Source organism: Myotis yumanensis, unplaced genomic scaffold (genome assembly GCF_028538775.1).
Source record: "Myotis yumanensis isolate MYYU_CA2020_CCGP unplaced genomic scaffold, mMyoYum1.0.hap1 SCAF_2, whole genome shotgun sequence".
NCBI classification, from domain to species: domain Eukaryota; kingdom Metazoa; phylum Chordata; class Mammalia; order Chiroptera; family Vespertilionidae; genus Myotis; species Myotis yumanensis.
The window spans coordinates 26426445-26445077 of record NW_027223753.1 but is presented as its reverse complement, the minus strand read 5'-3'; the positions used below and the strand labels follow the sequence as shown (position 1 = coordinate 26445077).

Genomic DNA, 18633 nt, shown 5'->3' with positions numbered 1-18633 from the left:
GGGATTACTTATTTAGAGACTCCTGCTAAATCCACTTTCTGTGGATTCTGAATGGTAGATCTGACAAAAGTGAGAAATGACATTTGTGCTTAATTTTCTGAGTTTTCCAAACCCCAGTTTCACAAATTATAGAAACATAAATTTTCTCAGTCAGCAGTAAGAGTCTAAATTCAGGGAGGGGAAGGTAATACAATCCCTGTTTTCCAGGATGGAAAAACTGAAGTACAGAAAGATTAAAGAGCAGACTGGAGATCATACTGCAAGACACTTGCACACCTGGGAATTGGATCTGGGCTTTCTAACTCCTGTAGTGTCTCATATATTGCAGGAAGGTGATACTGAAGGTCTTCTTTTCAGTCTGTCTTTTCTTGGCATGTAAATTCAAGGTACAATGCATTGCCTTCAGTGACTGGATGAAACATTGTACTGAGAAACTTGAAGGCACTTGCCAAAAGATGTACAATGACTGTCTGGAAATACAGACAACTAACTGTATGCCAAGAGAAAATAAACAGTGTTCTGTTTGGGTTTATAGAGAGGAAGTATCTCTAATGCCTTAGTCCTTCAAGTCCTGTGGAGAAGTAGTAGTCATACATAGGAGCATAGTTCCCTTTGTGTTTGTCTAAACCTACAAGAGGAGAAGCAAATGATTTTTGGCAGTCTGACTAGTAAGCAGGCTATGTGCCATTTAATAGATGTGGAGTTCTACGTTCTTTTTGTCTGCTTTGGGACATAATTTAGGAGCAGTGTTTTGCTTTTTTTTTTTTTTTTAACTAAAGGCCTACTGTCTGATAGTGCTCAAGGGAGGTCTGGGATGCATGGGGGAGGGATATGAAGGAGAGATTGGATAGTGGATCACAGTGGCTTATTACTAGGATATGAAATAAAAGTCATGAAAACCTGGTAACCAGAAGAGATGGGGGCTATCTGGAGGCAATCTTTTAATAGGATTGAGCCTGATAAGAGGCAAAGAAGGAAATCTCAAATTTTTGACTCATCTAAAATTATGTATGTACTAGAGGCCCAGTGCACGAAATTCATGCATGGGTGTGTGTGTGTGTGTGTCCGTCCCTCAGCCCAGTCTGCACCCTCTCCAATCTGGGACATCCCTCTCACAATCCAGGACTGCTGGCTCCCAACCGTTCACCTGCCTGCCAGCCTGATCACCCCCTAACCACTCCCCTGCCAGCCCAGTCACCCCTAACTGCCCTCCCCTACCAGCCTGGTACCTCCCAACTGCCCTTCCCTGCAGGCCTGGTTGCCCCTAACCGCCCTCCCCTGCAGGCCTGGTCGCCCTCAACTGCCCTCCCCTGCCGGCCTGGTTGCCCCTAACTGTCGTCCCCTGCAGGCCTGGTCGCCTCCAACTGCCCTCCCCTGCGGGCCATCTTTGATCACATGGTGGTGGCCATCTTGTGGGTTGGAGTGATGGTCAATTTGCATATTACCTCTTTATTCTATAGGATGAGTTTCTAAGGTTTCTTGACTCAGCTCTATTGTGAGTGAATTTAATTTTCCTTTGCTACAGTATTAAGTGTGGGTGGTTTTTAAATATATATTCACTTTGTTTGCAGCTATGAGAAGAACTTTGTAGTCAAACCTCCTGTGTTATGTAAGGAAGGAGGAATGACTCCTGGCCAAATGGAAAACTATTGGGGAGCATAGATAAGACTTGCAGATTCATATTTGTGAGCATGAGTGCTGTCCTCATATTTCACTTGAAACAGCTCCACTTCTAAAAAGGATATATGTTTGAGGAGTAAAAGTTATTTGAGGTGTAAAGGAATTCACCTACATGCTCTGTATGTACTCTAGTATGGCTTAACCTAATTGGTTTTGGTTTTGTGTGTAGTTTGTTGAATAAATTTGAATCAGACCAGTGCCCGTTTGTCTTTTTGGTTACCTTTGGAGCCATGCTGGAGCCTCACCACTGCTCCTTCCTCATTGAGGCAGCAAGAGTTCAAGCTCTTAGCACCGTATCATGAATAATAATAACAATACTGAAAATAGCAGTAATACACACACACACACACACACACACACACACACACACTACAGGCCCGATGCACGTAAGTTGTGCAAGGTCCCCTGCTGCCCCAGCAGCTGCCTCGGCCCCCACCACGGCTTCGTCTGGAAGGACATCTGGTCTAATTAGCATATTATGCTTTTATTATTATAGATTATTATAGATAACAGACACTATTCTAAAAGTTTGACATATATTATCTCATTTAATATTCTCACCATAACCTTATGAGGTAGGCACTATAATAATCTCATCCCTACCAAAAATTGCTTTCTTGAACTGTCATCTCCATGCTATTCTATGTTTTTTTCTCCACCTCCTCCTATTTGTTTATCCATTTGTCCTTCATCCCGTTCTTTTCCTTTATTCCACTGTATACATTTCATCAGGCAGAGAAGGAAGAAGAATATTCTCTCTCTCTCTCTTTTTTTGTTTTGTTTGTTAATCCTCACCCAAGGATATCTTTCCATTTTAGAGAGAGTGGAAGGGAGGGGGAGAGCAGAGAGAAACATTAATGTGAGAGAGACACATCAATTAGTTGCCTTACGCACATGCTCGACTGGGACCGGAGATCGAGCCCGGGACCTGTCAGTTCCCAGGCCAGTGCCCCATCCACTGAGCCAAACCAGCCAGAGCGGGAGAAGAATACTCTTGACAAAAGAACAGCATGAGCAAAGTAAAAAGAGTAAAAAAAATGCATGGTATGTTTTCAAGGAGTGACCAGCAACTATCTGGCATCTAGGATACTTGAGAGACAGCTGTAGGAGGTCAAACTAAAAATATAGACTCTTAGAACAAATTTTAGAGGCCATTGAAAGCATGCTATGGAATTTTGGGTTTTAAATAAGGAAGTGATAGTAAATCTGTGTTATAAGGTAACTCCACTGGCTGGGTGGAGAGATGAACAGTTTAGGATTCTGTTATGTTAGCCTGGGTGTGAAAGAGGCTGGAGTTGGGTTGTGGCTAAGGATAGCAGGTAACCATTTTGTCATTTTGGAGACAGACTAATAGGATTTTGGTTATTGAAATGGGAGCATTTTGAAACAAAATGATAGAGAACAAAAGCCTTTTAAAAATATTTTTATTGAGTTCAAAAAGGAAGGGCGATGGAGAGAGGGATAAAAACGTCAGTGATGAGAGAGAACCATCAATCTGCTGCCTCCTGCATGCCCCACACTGGGGATCGAGTCTGCAACCTGGGCATGTGCCCTGACTGGGAATCTAACGGTGACTTCCTGGTTTATAGGTCGATGCTCAACCACTGAGCCTCAACAACTGGGCACAAAAGCCTTTTTTATGTTTGGAAAAAAGGATACATGCTTATTGGAAAAAAATCCAGATAACACTAAAAAGTACAAAGGAAATATCACTGTAGTCTTTGCATCCAGAGATAATCATTTTAATATTTTGATGCACATCCTTCCAGACATTTATCTATGTATTTATATGCACATGTGTATGTGTGTTTTTCCCCCTAATTTTTAATTGAAATATACACATAAAATTTACCCTCTTACTATTTTTAAGTGTACAGGTCAATGGTATTAAATGCATTCATAATGTTGTGTAACCATCTCCACCATCCATCTTCATAACTTTTCTCATGTTGTAAAACTGAAACTCTATACTTACTAAACAACTAGGGGCCTAGTGCATGAATTCATGCACCTTGAAAGGAACTGTGGGCTTCGAGGCTGCAGTGGGCACAGGGGTGGGTCTCGGCCCATCCTCCGCGCCCTGGCCCGGTCCCTCCTGCCGTGGCCCCTGATCTCCTCTCTGCCGGAAGCCCCACTCCCGCCGCCACTGCTCCCATGCTCTGATGGGGCCAGCCCTGCTTGCTCTTGCGGACTGTGCCAGCAGCGGGTGTGAGCGGTGGCTGCTACCCTTATTCCCCTCAGGAGCGGGGGAGGTGGAGAAGCCCTCAGGGGCAATCGGAAGCCACCTCTCGCACCTGCTGATGGAGCTGAGCGATCGGGACCTGGCGCTGGGTGCTGGCAGTGGGTGTGAGTGGGGTTGATGCTGGCAGCAGGTGCGAGCACCGGGTGGGACCGCGGCCTGCGGGAGCAAAGAATTTTCCATTACCACCAGAGGCTGACCCTGATGACAGTGATCGGTGCCCCGCCTTGGTCTGGCGCCCTCGCTCACCTGCTCCACTATCCTGCCGTGGCCGATGCCCGCCATGTTCCGCGCGTCAGTGCAAGTCATAGAGAGCGGTTGTTTGGTTGTTCCGCCATTCGGTCTGTTTCCATGTTAGCCTTTTATTATATAGGGTAATGCTCCATTTTCCTTTCTTCCAGCCCTTGGCAACCACCATACAACTTTATGTGTCTATGATTTTGACTACTCTTAAGTACTTCATGTAAGTGGAATGATACAATATTTGTGTCTTTTATGACTGGCTTATTTCACTTAGCATAATTTCCCTAAGTTTTGTCCATGTGTATGTGTTTTTATGTAAATTGATGCATATATTTCATGCTGTTCTGTGTCTTGTTTATTTTTCCCCCTCTTAGCAGTATGTTATAGATATCTTTATGTATTAATGTATACAAGTCTACATCAGTGGTCTCAATCTGGGTTAATTTTGCCATTCAGGGAACATTTAGATCAAACCCACAACTTTGGTCAATTAGGATGATTCTCTAACCAACTGAGCTACTTGGCCAGGGCATACCAGCACTGTTTTTGAAAGACTATCCTTTTTCCATTGAATTACCTTTGCACCTTTGTTAAAAACCGATTGACTGTATTTGTGTGGGGCTATTTCTATTCTGTTCCATTGACCTATGTCTATTCTTTTGCCAATATCACATTTTCTTGATTACGATAGCTTTATAATAAGTCTTGAAATTGGATAGCAAAGCTCTCTGTCTACATTATTGTTTTTAATTTTTGTGTAGAATTCAGGTGTATCATAATTCATGTAACCAGATTTCTACTGAAGGACATTTAGAGGGTTCTTCTGTTTTTTGCTGTAATAAATGATGCTAAGATGAACATCTTTGCACATACATCTTTTTGTATGATTCTCTTCAGGGTAAATTCATAGGACGAGAGGATGTATATATTATTTTTTATTCTTCCACTTTTTAAGGCATTTATTAGAGGGTATACTTTTTTTTCCTTTTTGGTTAATCCTCACCTGAGGATATTTTTCCATTGATTTTAGATAGAGTGGAAGAGGAAAGAGAGAAACATCAATGTGAGAGAGACACATCAATTGGTTGCCTCCTGTACTTGGGATCCAATCTGCAACCCAGATATGTGCCTTTGCCTGGGAATTGAACCTCGACTCTGGTACGCAGGTTAATGCTCTAATCACTGGGCACACAGGCCAGGGTTAACTTTTTATTTTTTAGGAATTCAACTTTTCCAATTTTTATTCATAAAATTAAAACAGCAACAGTAGGTTTACAGAGGTACATATCAATAACAGAAAAGGAAAGAAATGAAATATTCTAGAGACATCTTGAAAAGTCTCAAAAGAATATACACCAGGCTAAAAATCTACAGCTAAACTGTGGTTGTTCAACAGGTTACATTTATTCCTGCATTTTCTAAATGAGTTCTTCCTTATATTTGCCTTTCTCTTTTCCAACTTGTCGAGATTTGGCTTTGCGTTCAAGAATTTTTTTTTGATTTTTGTCCAGTTTTAGCCTGGTGATAACCACCTTGCTCAGATGAATACCCACGTGGACAGTGTGTTGTTAGCCTTCTCACGCTGCACCCGCTCGATGTAGATGACCTATTTCTTTCTGTACACCCTTACTACAGGCTGACCTTTGTAGTGTCCTCAAACCACCTGGACCTCCTCATCCTGTGGATGGGCAAGGAGCAGACGTACTTCTCCCACAGCTCCTTGGAGAGCGGGGACAACATGGTCATCTTCTAGTGCATGTGTGAGGGGACATTGAAGCGTGTTTGCAGTTTTTGGTGTGGTCCGAGGTGACCAAAGGGTTGAGCTTTATGGTTACCATCTACCTGGTGCTAGAAGTGCTCTACATAACTAACCATTTTAAAATGAACAATTCAGTGGTATTTAGTGCATCCACAATGTTGTACAACCACTACCTCTATCTAGTTCCAAAATGTGTCCATCACCCCAAAAGAAAACCCTGTAGCTATTAAGCAATTACTCCCTATTCCCCTTTCTCTTCAGCCCCTAACAACCACCAATGTGCTTTCTGGTTTGTTTTGTTTGTTTGTTTTTTGTTTTTACCTATTTTGGATATTTAATATAAATGGGATCATACAATATCCAACCTTTCATCTGGCTTCTTCACTTGTTATTTGTACTTCATTCCTTTTTATGGTTGAATATGTCATTGTATATAGAACACAATTTGTCCATCTAATGATGGAGATTAACACCTTTAGGCTGTTGTGCATAGTGCTGCTGTGAACATGTGTACATGTATACATGTGTACATGTATTTCTTTTCAGTTATTTTTGGCCTATGCCTACGAATGGAATTGCTGGGTCATATGGTAATTCTATGTTTAACTTTTTGAGAAACTGCCAAACTCTTTTTACACAGTGGCTACACCATTTTACATCCCCACCAGCAATCTATGAAGATACCAATTTCTCCACATCTTTTCCAACACTTATTTTCCTTTAAAAAAAATTATAACCATCCTATTGGGTGTGAAAGTGGTGTCTCATTGTGGTTTTCATTTCCATTTCCTTAATGACTAATGATGTTGGGTATCTTTTCATGTGTTTGTTGGCCGTATGTGTATTTTCTTTGGAGACTAGGTCCTTTGCTCGTTTTTAAACTGGGTTGTTGTTTTTTTGTTGAGATGCACACATTATATTTTGATACATATTGCCAGACTGCTTTAAAAAAGGTTTGAACTAGCTGTATGTCTGTTTCCCCTCACCCTTGCAATTTGTGTATTACCTGTCTCTTTCATTGTCAGTCTGGTAAACAAGAAATGGGTTTCATTTCTTAGGTTAATTGTTTTTTTTAAGGGTACATTGACCATTTGTGTTTTTTATGTTTTGAATTTCCTGTTCATTCCTGTTGTGTCCACTTCTATATAATCGTTTTTATTCTTGTATTTATTGATTTGGAAGAGCTTTTTGTGTATTGCAAGTAATAACCCTTTGTATAATCTCATGTGTCAGAAGTGTTTTTTTAGTTGGTCACTTGTCTTTTGACTTTTATGATCCTTTTTTGCCATATAAAAGTTTTAAATTAGTATATTCTTGTCCAGTTTTTAGGAGTACAAGTTATTTTAACATTCTTTCAGAAAGAGTTCTTGTCTGAAATTTATAATTCATTTAACTGTTGGAACGTACAGATGTAAATAAAAAATGATGTTGATTCTCTAGTGTAAATGAAGATATACCCAGGGCCTCTTTGTCTTCACTGTGCATCCCTGTTCCTCTTCTTTGTGGAGTTCCTTACACAAACGTGTAGGTAATTGCAAGGGAAATATGGGATTCTATAGGTATGGGTACCTTTGGTTAACTACCCTGTCAGTTGATTTTTTTGAGGGGGGGAAAGTGATTAGTTTATATCTTACTGCATAGCACAATACTTGTCACAGTGGTTCTCGCCTCCAGCTGCACATTGGATTCACCTGGAGAGCATTAAAAAACACTGATGCAAAAATAAAATTATATACACACACACACACACACACACACACACACACACTGATGCCAAGGCTTATAATATTCAGTAAATATCCATTGGAAATAGATGATTTATTTAACTCTTCAGCTGCCAGTATTTTTCCTAATTTATAGTTCATCTTTATTCTTATTTACTAGGTTTTAGTCCCAGCTTTCCCACTAACTCACTGAATATATAACTGTGGACAGGTTACCCTGTCTGGGCTTTAGTTCCCTCTTCGGATATCTTAGATAGGGGAAACTGATTGGATTAGTCCAGGGATGGGCAGACTTTCTGTTAAGGTCCAGGTAGTAAATAATTTAGGCTTTGTGGGCCATACGCTGTTTGTCTGTCACTGTGTCTAAAGCTCCTTTCAGCTCTGGTATTTTGTGGTTCTCTTTTGAACCCTAGGCAGGGGTCTCAATACAAAGAACCAAGGAAAATCTTGGTTAGCCTCCAATTAAATATAGATAATATCAAGCACTCATATAGTGCTTACCATCTGCTTGACACTATTCTAAAAGCCTTAAGTCTCAGAGTAACCCAGTGAAGATGATAGGTGAGAAAACTTGAGGCAAAGAAAAATTAGATACTTAAATAACTTGCCAGATAATGGCTATAGTTGGATAGTAGAGCCAGAATTTGAACCCAGGCATTCTGCCTTCATTATACTCTACTGCCTCTCCCTAACTTAGACGCAGACCTCCAAATAATGGAGCACCTCAGCTATTATACTCTATCACAGGTATCATAAGATAAATATCACTGAAACCATCAAAAATGGGCAATCATGAGGCTGTAAAGATGGCCATAGAATAGAAACATTATTATTATTTAAAATTGTTTAAAATTTTTATTTTTAGATAGAGGGAGGGGGGAGAAAGAGAGAGAAACAGAAACATTGATTTGTTTGACTTATTTATGCATTCATTGGACACATAGCATTGTCTATGTGTATATTTCCATCTTTCTATTACATTTACTCTTTTTTATTAAACGTATTGGGGTAACATTGGTTAATAAAATTATAAAGGTTTCAAGTGTACAGTTGTATGATACATCATCTGTATATTGTTATCCTTAGCATAGGATCTAGCAATCTGTACCTCAGACACTCAGACCTTCTTCCGTCACTGTGTATTTGACCCCCTTTACCCTTTACTACACCACCCTCACCCTCCTTCCCTCCAGTAACCACCTTACTGTTGTCTGTGACTATGAGTTTGTGTTTGTTTTGCCTTTTGTCATACTAACTCTTGAAAACCTTGAAAGGGGTCCGGTGTATAGTAACTGTATTCTCAGTCGCTGGAATTTAATTTCATCTTAGTAGGAATTCAGTACTTCAAGCGAGCAAATAGACCAGAGTAAAAAAGGTATAAATTCTGTTGGTATGAGGCCACTGCAACAGTTTGTATTATAGGGAGAGCATCCAGGCTTTAGTCCTGTCTCTACCACCAGTCAATTATATGGACAGGGGAGCCCTCTCAGCCTTAGTATTATCAAGTATAACATTTCAGGGGATTGGACTAGATCAGTGATGGCGAACCTTTTGAGCTCGGCATGTCAGCATTTTGAAAAACCATAACTTAACTCTGGTGCTGTGTCACATATAGAAATTTTTTGATATTTGCAACCATAGTAAAACAAAGATGTATATTTTTGATATTTATTTTATATATTTAAATGCCATTTAACAAAGAAAAATTAACCAAAAAAATGAGTTCGTGTGTCACCTCTGACACGCGTGTCATAGGTTCGCCATTACTGGACTAGATGGATGATTTCTGAATTTCTGAAAAAATGTGCCAATTTTGCATTCTCTGCCCTACATCTTATTTAGATGTAAAAATGTTGCAAATTCCTTTTACCACTGGTAAGATTGATGCTCTGGAAAAATGCATCACATACATCTTATGTATGCACTTCTCAATTTGAGAAGCATGGCCTTATATTATTATTGTAGTCCCTTTCCCCTTAGAGACAGGCATAGGAAGAATACAGGCCATGATCTGCACTATAAATTCCAAACCACTCCTCTCACCAGACTGACTGGACAAGTCAGGTGCAGGTTCTCCCACTTATTGAGCATCTTAATCTGTCTGATATATTCAGCAAGTCTGCAGTTGAATTTTTGCCGAACAAAGCTAAAAAGGAGTAGCTGCTTGCTATGATGTTCCTGCAGCTAATCATTCTAACATAATAAAGTGTAAATTTTTACAAAACTCATTCTTTTATCCTATCTAATAAAAGAGAAACATGGTAATTAGCCGTACCTCCGCTACCCTTTCCATTGGCTAATCAGGGAGATATACAAATTAACTGCCAACCGAGATGGCAGCCGGCAGCCAGGCAGCTGACGCGAACAGGGAGGCTTGCTTGCTTGCTTCAGTGACGGCTTCCCCGCCTGCCTTGCGGGCCTCTGAGCTGCAACTCTAAGAAACATTGTAACAAATATAGAAGCTAAACCAAACCCCAGGAACCTGCTTTAGTCAGCCAGGCTTCAGCCAGCAGGACTGCAACATTGTTTCAAATACAGAAGGTAAACAAAGGCCAGAAACCTGCTTTCAGCAGCCGAGGCCTCAGAGCTGGAGCCAAGCCTCAGAGCTAAAGCTGGCCTAGAATAAATAAAAAAGAAAAAAAGGAGCGGTTGGGAGCTTCAGTCACCCGCCAGCCTGAAAATGGCCCTCAGCCCCTCACCCAGACTGGCCAGGCACCCCATTGGGGACCCCCACCCTGAAGGGGGTGTGACCAGCTGCAAACAGCCATCATCCCCTCACCCAGGCTGGCCAGGCACCCCAGTGGGGACCCCCACCCTGATCCAGGACACCCTTCAGGGCAAACCAGCCGGCCCCACCCGTGCACCAGGCTTCTATCCTATATAGTAAAAGGGTAATATGCCTCCCGGCACCGGGATCAGCTGAGCAGCAAGGCCTCCCGGCACCGGGATCAGCGTGACGGGGGGAGCTCCCCAACCCCCTGATCGCCCTGCGGCTCTGTGTGTGACAGGGTGCGGCGCCCCAACCCCCTGATCGGCCCTGCTCTGTGTGTGACAGGGGAAGGTGCCCCAACCCCCTGATCAGCCCTGCTCTGTGCCTGATAAGGGAGAGCTCCCCAACCCCCTGATTGCCCTGCGGCTCTGTGTGTGACAGGGTGTGGCGCCCCAACCCCTCCCTCGGGCCCTGCTCTGTGTGTGACGGGGTAGAGCCATAACCTCCCCATCGGCCCTGCCCTGAGTGTGACAGTGGTGGCACCCCAACCCCCTGATCGGCCCTGCTCTGTGTGTGACAGGGTGCGGCACCCCAACCCCCTGATCCGCCCTGCTCTGTGCGTGACAGGGGGCAGTGCCCCAACTCCCCTATCGGTCCTACTCTGTGAGTGACAGGGGGGAGCTCCTCAACCCCCTGATGGGCCCTGCTCTGTGCGTGACAGGGGGGAGCTCGTCAACCCCCTGATGGGCCCTGCTCTGTGAGTGACAGGGGGCAGCGCCCCAACACCCCTGATGAGCCCTGCTCTGTGTGTGACAGGGGGCAGCGCCCCAACCCCCTGATCCGCCCTGCTCTGTGACAGGGGGCGGTGCCCCAACTCCCCTGATAGGCCCTGCTCTGTGCATGACAGGGGGCAGCGCCCAACCCCCTGATCCGCCCTGCTCTGTGTGTGACAGGGGGCGGTGCCACAACTCCCCTATTGGCCCTACTCTGTGAGTGACAGGGGGCAGCGCCCCAACCCTCTGATCAGCCCTGCTCTGTGCGTGACGGGGTGGTGCCGCAACTTCCCTATCGACCCTGCCTTGAGTGTGACGGGGCGGTCTCCCAACCCCCCAATCGGCCGTACCCTGAGCGTGACTAGGGGTGGCATCGCAACCTCCCGATCCGCCCTGCTCTGTGCATGACAGGGGGCAGCGCCCCAACTCCCCAATCGGCCCTGCTCTGAGCCCAACCAGGGGCTGCACCTAGGGATTGGGCCTGCCCTCTGCCACCTGGGAGCAGGCCTAAGCCAGCAGGTTGTTATCTTCCGAGGGGTCCCAGACTGCGAGAGGGCACAGGACGGGCTGAGGAACCCCCCCCCCCCCCCCCCCGCAGTGCACAAATTTTTGTGCACCGGGCCTCTAGTTAAGAAATAAAAGCCAAGACACTGACCTTTTCTCTACTCTTCAATTTCTCTTCAGTTGAATAATCAAATTCAAATTCCTTTAATCAAAAAGGAAAATCAACTTTCTGGGAAGTGCCAACATCCTTTAAACAAATAATTGTTTCTTTTACCCTCCTTTGCCAAAACTTTTTTTCTGAAGCTTGGACTATTAGAAGGGATGTTAGATGTGAGGACCTTGAGGTTTCAGGAGAGAAAGTTGACTTCCCAAAGTCACAAGCTGATTTGTACAGAACAGAGATAAGTAATATAGTGGAAAAAGAACACTGACTGTAAAATCGATTCATAGTTTGCCTTTGCCACTAACTAGCTGTGTGAATTTGGGCAGGTTACCTATTGTGTCTAATTTCTATTTCCTCATTGATAAAATGAGGGCAATGTAACTTCATAGGATGTGAAACTCAGCATAGGATCTAGCAATCTGTACCCAGTATTCGTTGAGTATATTCTATGTATGAGGCTCTGTGCTGAGGCTAGAGATAAAGTACACCATTTCTTCATTCAGAGCTTGTAGTCGAGTGGGGGAGATAGAAATATTTTAAAGTTTTGTACAATAAGTTCTGTGAGAGAGGTAAATGCAGGCTACTATGGCAGACAGAGGGCAAGTACAGCTGGGGAGTCATCTAAAGGCAGGCTTTCGTTGGGAAGTAATGCTAAAGAGTGTGGGGCTGGTTGAGATCAGGCTGTAGAGGACATAAATTTGAGTGGTTATACCAGAGGTGGGCAAGCTTTTTGACTCGAGGGCCACAATGGGTTCTTAAACTGGACCGGAGGGCCGGAACAAAAGCATGGATGGAGTGTTTGTGTGAACTAATATAAATTCAAAGTAAACATCATTACATAAAAGGGTACGGTCTTTTTTTTTGTTTTGTTTTATTCATTTTAAATGGGCCGGATCCGGCCCGCGGGCCGTAGTTTGCCCACAGCTGGGTTATACTCTAAAGCAGGGGTCCTCAAACTTTTTAAACAGGGGGCCAGTTCACTGTCCCTCAGACCGTTGGAGAGCCGGACTATAGTTTAAAAAAAAACTATGAACAAATTCCTATGCACACTGCACATATCTTATTTTGAAGTAAAAAAACAAAATGGGAACAAATACAATATTTGTATTTGCATGTGGCCCGAGGGCCGTAGTTTGAGGACCCCTGCTCTAAAGGTAAGAAGATCAATGAGGAAGCTGATAGGATAGTCTAATTGAGAAATCATGAAGCCTTCAATTGATTTAATGGCAGTGGGAAATGTGGTAATGGTGATGTGATAAACTTTGAGATAATTTTAGGAACTAGTATAGGTAGAAGTTGAGACAGGTTGGAACTGGGATGAGGGAGACAGATACTAGGATCACTTCAGAGTATTTAGTTTGATTATCTAGGTCAGTGGTCGGCAAACTCATTAGTTAACAGAGCCAGATAGCAACAGTACTTCTTCAAAATAGACTCACCCAGGCCGAAAACCGACTTCTGTGCATGGGCCACGAAGTTTCAGTCGCACTGTACGCGCGCCCACACGTGGTATTTTGTAGAAGAGCCACACTCAAGGGGCCAAAGAGCCGCATGTGGCTCGCAAGCCGCAGTTTGCCGACCAGGGATCTGGGTGGTTCAAGTATGGCTGGGAAGGTACGGAATTCAATTTTGGGCATATCAGGTTTCAGGTGCCTGTTTGGAGTAATGATGATGATGGTGCTAGCTAGCTAACATTTATTGACTGTTTCTTATAGGGCAGGCCCTATACCATATGCTTTGCATGTATTAATTATTTAATTTTCACGGTTACCCTTTGAGGTTATATTTAAGATTATCCTCACTTTATAAATAAGAAATCTGAGGCACAGAGATTAAATAAGTTACATTGACCAAGTTTCCATAGCTAGTAAGTGGTTTAGCCAGAACTTAAATCCAGGAAACCTGGTTCTTGAGTCCTTACTGTTAACCGCTTCACTATATTATATGCCTCTCATTGATGATGGGAATGTTCATTAAGCAGTTAAATATCCAGGCCTGGCATGGCAACATGAGAGAGAACTAGGTTGCAAATACGGATTTGGGGAGTTATGAGCACAAGTAGAAGCCATGAATGTCACCCAGAGAAAGTTTATAGTATAGAAATGGCAGGTAGATGCCCTAAAAATTAGTCAAATATATTCTTGAGTAGTGATCAATGTTGATAATGTAAAGGAGCTGTTTATAAGTAAAATTGATAAGAGAATGATGGCTAAGGTTACTTCATATGAGATTGTGTTACTGCCCATAGGGCACCAGTTAATGCATATTGTTCCCATGACAGACATTGCTAATTGAGCAGTGGCTGGCCTCAGTAAAGGAAACTGAGGAAGGGCTAGTGAGATAGGAGGAAAAGCTAGAGAGATTAGTGCAGTTGAAGCCCCAAAGGAGAAGGATTTATGAAGGAGAGGGAGCTCAATAGTACCAGATTGTGTTTTCCTTTTCATGACATGTTTTGGGAGCTTAGTGGAAAAGTGTTATATTTGGCAGTCAGATTCATTAGTGATCTCAGAGAGTGAGTGTGATATCAATGGAGCTGGGGGTGGGGGTAGGCAGCTATGATTGTATTGATCCATAATCCAAGATTGTGGTTTCAATGCAGTTGTAATTCATAGAGGTAAGAAAGTGATTGAAGGACTTCAGAATCTAATTTGGTTGGGAAGGAAATGAAGTCAAAAGAGGAAGATAACTTGGAGGGAAGGAACCAAACTGGTGGTGGGGGGGGGGGGAGCTGCTTTTATAGTGGAACCTTGGTTCTCAAACTTAATTCGTTCAGAAAGACTGTTCGAGAAGTGAATTGTTCTAAAACCGAATAATTTTCCCCATTAGAAATAGTATAAATTGAATTAATCCATTCCAGACCCCCAAATGATTCTCTGTTTTAACCTTTCTTATATACAGTACATATCTAATGTACTGTTTAGTCTATAAATAAAAACTTCTTACCTTTATAGAACCATCCCCTGCTAGCCTTAAATGAATTTTTTTTTTAAATATATTTTATTGATTTTTTACAGAGAGGAAGGGAGAGAGATAGAGAGTTAGAAACATTGATCAGCTGCCTCCTGCACATCTCCCACTGGGGATGTGCCCGCAACCAAGGTACATGTCCTTGACTGGAATCGAACTTGGGACCTTTCAGTCCGCAGGCCGACGCTCTATCTACTGAGCCAAACCGGTTTCGGCCTTAAATGAATTTTTAATATATCACTGCCTCTGAGATGCTATCACTGGCTAGCTACTTTTTGTTTATCCAAACAACAGTTTTTCTACCTATTCATTTGCATATGATTCGTTTTGTGAGCACTTTCACACCCTTAGCAACATTATGTCTTAAAATTGTGCTAATCATTGATTTAGCCAGCAACAAAAGCATTCTCTCCTTTGTTGCCTGAGAGATGCTTTTTGTGATGCTGAGGTATCCACATGAAACATTTGGGTTGTCAGGTCAAAAACTGAAGTTTTGGTCAACAACCGAGAGACATTTTTTCTGTGAACCACTTGGTCGAGAACCCAATTGTTCGAGATGGGAGACGTTCAAGAAACGAGATTTGACTGTACTCTTGCTTGTAAAAGGCTGTATTGGGGTATCAGAGCCAGCCAGCACTCAGACAGAGCTCTCTGATCTGCCCAGTGCCCAGGATGCTGTTAATTAGCACACTCATTAGGGCCACCCTACAGCATGAGTTGGATCTTGTCTGTATACATAAAAATTTTGGTGAGTTTTTCCAGGGTGAAATTTCTTTGGATCAGGGTTTTTCAACTTTGGGGCTGTTGACAGTTTTGGGCTGGATAATTCTTTGATGTGGGCATGGGAAGTTGTCCTATGCATTGTAGGTTGTTGAGTAGCATCCCTGGCCTCTACCCATTGGAGGCCAGCAGTGCCCCCAGCTCCGTAGTTGTGACAGCCAGACATTGCAGATATCCCCTGGTGGACAGATTCACTTCTGGTTTACAGTCACAACTCTAGATTCTTCTGGTTTTCCTCTTGGTCTTTTATTTTTTTTATTTTTATTTTTTTACATAGATTTTTATTGATTTTTTACAGAGAGGAAGGGAGAGAGATAGAGAGCTAGAAACATCGATGAGAGAGAAACATCGATCAGCTGCCTCCTGCACATCTCCTATTGGGGATGTGCCCGCAACCCAGGTACATGCCCTTGACCGGAATCGAACTTGGGACCTTTCAGTCAGCAGGCCGACGCTCTATCCACTGAGCCAAACCGGTTTCGGCCTCTTTGGTCTTTTATAGATTCCCTTCACCTTCATTAGCCCCTCTAGGCACTTCACCTCTGTTGGCTTGGAGAGTTGAGTTATTTCAGCCTTGTGACCTTTTCCCAAAAAATTTTCAGGCTGGAAATAAACCCTCACTAGATGTGAGACAAAGAGGTATATCTCCCTGTAAGTAAGTAGCCAGTTAGATGCCTAAACCATTAAGTGTTTTGGGGTTGTGGTATTTAGAAAAGAGTGTATAGTCAAACTTTAATAACTCTCATAAACTTTTATATCTCTTATCTCCTTGTACTACGTTATTTGTATCTGTGTTTCTTACTAGCCTGGACTCCTTGAGGACAGGGATCCTTTCTTAATCTTTGCATACCAAACATCTTGCAGGGTGCCTGGCACATAGTAGATGCTCAGTGAATGTTTGCTGAAATGTCAGTTATGTTGATAATTAGCTAAGTAACTTAAACCTATAATTTTTCAGTGTCTCAGTTATCAGGCTCACAAAGAGGCCAGAGTTCCCTTAATATTGTCAAATTCTGATTTGTGCAGAGAGAATTATTTTATCCAGTAATTTCTATGTACACAGATCTCAGGTGTCTTCTGGAAGAATGGGAAATGGAATAGAATGACTTGCTGCCTTTTGAAAGATACCACAGGTCCTTTTAGCTCTACCTGGCACCCAGGGCTGACTGTTCTATAGGTAGAGTCACACTGAAAAATATAATTGAAGCCCTAGCTGGTTTGGCTTAGTGGATAGAGTGTTGGCCTGTGGACTGAAGGGTCCCAGGTTCGATTCTGGTCAAGGGCACATGCCTGGGTTGCGGACTCAATCTCCGGTGGGGGGCATGCAGGAGGCAGCTGATCCATGATTCTCTTTCATCATTGATGTTTCTCTCTCTTTCTCTCTGAAATCAATAAAAATATATTTTAAAATACATATATAATTGAAGCTGGAAAATAGGGTAAATGTAAGACAATCAGCTACAAATCTAACCTGTTTTATTGGATGAATGTTTTCTAGGCAGCTAATGAAATTATAAGCCCAATTGTGGCATCTACAATATAAGTATCTTTATAGACCAAAAGTAACATTTACAAAATTGATTGGGGTTTTTTTGGTTTGTTTACATATTTACTCTTAGTGCAAATGTGTAAAATATTGCCGTGTTTTTGCTTTTTGGCTGAGCATTGATTTTAATTGATAGATAATGTATACCATAACATGAATAGTTAATTCATAACTGTACAGTTCAGTAAATAGTGACACTAAAATTATTTCCCATTCTCCCTATGCTGTTGTGATAATAGTAGTGGTAGTGATCTTAATATAAGTAGTTATATAAAACTCTTGTGTAGCATTTACAGTGTGCCAAGCAAAATAAGTACTTTACATATATTAACTCATTTAATCCACATAACAACCCTATGAGATAGATACTATCATCCTCATTTTACTGATGAGGGATTGAATCACAGAGAGGTTAGTAAGTGACCACTCCAAGTACAAATAACTAGTAAGTGGCAGGGCTAGGAATTGATCTGAGGCAGTCTGGCGCCAGGGTCTTTCCTTCTAACTATTTTACTGTGCTGTACTTATATGACACCCATATAAGTAAAGGGAAATGTGAGATAAAAAATGCTTTTAACATCGTTGTGGGCTCTATGGAACTTATTATTTGTTCATTCAGTGCTCCCTGTAGAATCAGTGATTACAGAGAGAACATTTAATTTCAAAGCATTCATCCCTCCTTTCAAACTAGTATTTTCAGATTTGTTCTCCATCTGAGAACTTGCATTTAGAAAAAGTACACTTGAACTTTTTAGTTCATTTGGCAGATCAAGAGCTTGCAGATAGGATATATTGCCTTTCAGTATTTATTTATTTATTTAAAAATATGTATTGTTTACAGAGGAAGGGAGAGGGAGAGAAAGATAGAAATGTCAATGATGAGAGAGAATCATTGATCGACTGCCACCTTCTGGGGATTGAGCCCGCAACCTGGGCATGTACCCTGACTGGGAATGGAAATGTGACCTCCTGGGTCATGCATGGGTCAGTGCTCAACCACTGAGCCACACTTGCTGGGCTTGCCTTTGAGTATTTATACTGTTCTATAAGAACTCTTATGTAGCATTTATGGTGTGTCAAGCAGTAATTTGGATATCACTACGTTTTCAACAGAGTACAGCAGTATTAGGGGTCTGACTTCAAAGTGTTTATGTATTTTATTTATTATTAAAGAATAGTTGACTTTGTGTGTTTTATATATATATTCTTGTAGATAGCCAATCTAATACAGATTCTAAAAACCTTTCAGAGCCACTTAAATCCCAAGATGTGTAAGCATTTGAAGTAGAACTATGAGCAATGCAAAATGTTACCTTTCTGGAGACTTGTGATAAATAGAATAAATAAAGCAGCCTATCCATGTTTAGAAGCTTAAAGTTCAGGCCAAAGAACCTCTGGTTAATCTTGCAGAGTTAATTCTCATTTGGGCACTGATTTACATAACCTTTTCATTTTTAAGTCTGAGCTAATAGCCACGACAGGTGTTCCTAACTTTTCAAAAGTTTTAAGTAAAGCCACTTCACTTTTACAAGTAAGATCTACATT

The 18633-nt window shown here is 42.1% G+C and overlaps 1 protein-coding gene and 1 pseudogene across 2 annotated transcripts in view; one reads left to right on the top strand and one right to left on the bottom strand.

Moving 5' to 3' along the window:
- The window catches only part of TRIT1 (tRNA isopentenyltransferase 1), a 41472-nt gene that overhangs the window by 3910 nt on the left and 18929 nt on the right, over window positions 1-18633 (top strand). The window contains exon 2 of one of the 2 annotated variants that reach the window (XM_070404801.1): window positions 4321-4382. The exons of the other annotated variant lie outside the window; for it this stretch is intronic. The gene's annotated coding sequence lies outside the window, so the exon portion shown is untranslated. The remainder of the gene's footprint in view (window positions 1-4320; window positions 4383-18633) is intronic. 2 annotated transcript variants of the gene reach the window in all.
- LOC139004369 (ribosomal protein uL24-like pseudogene) lies at window positions 5566-6000 on the bottom strand (annotated as a pseudogene).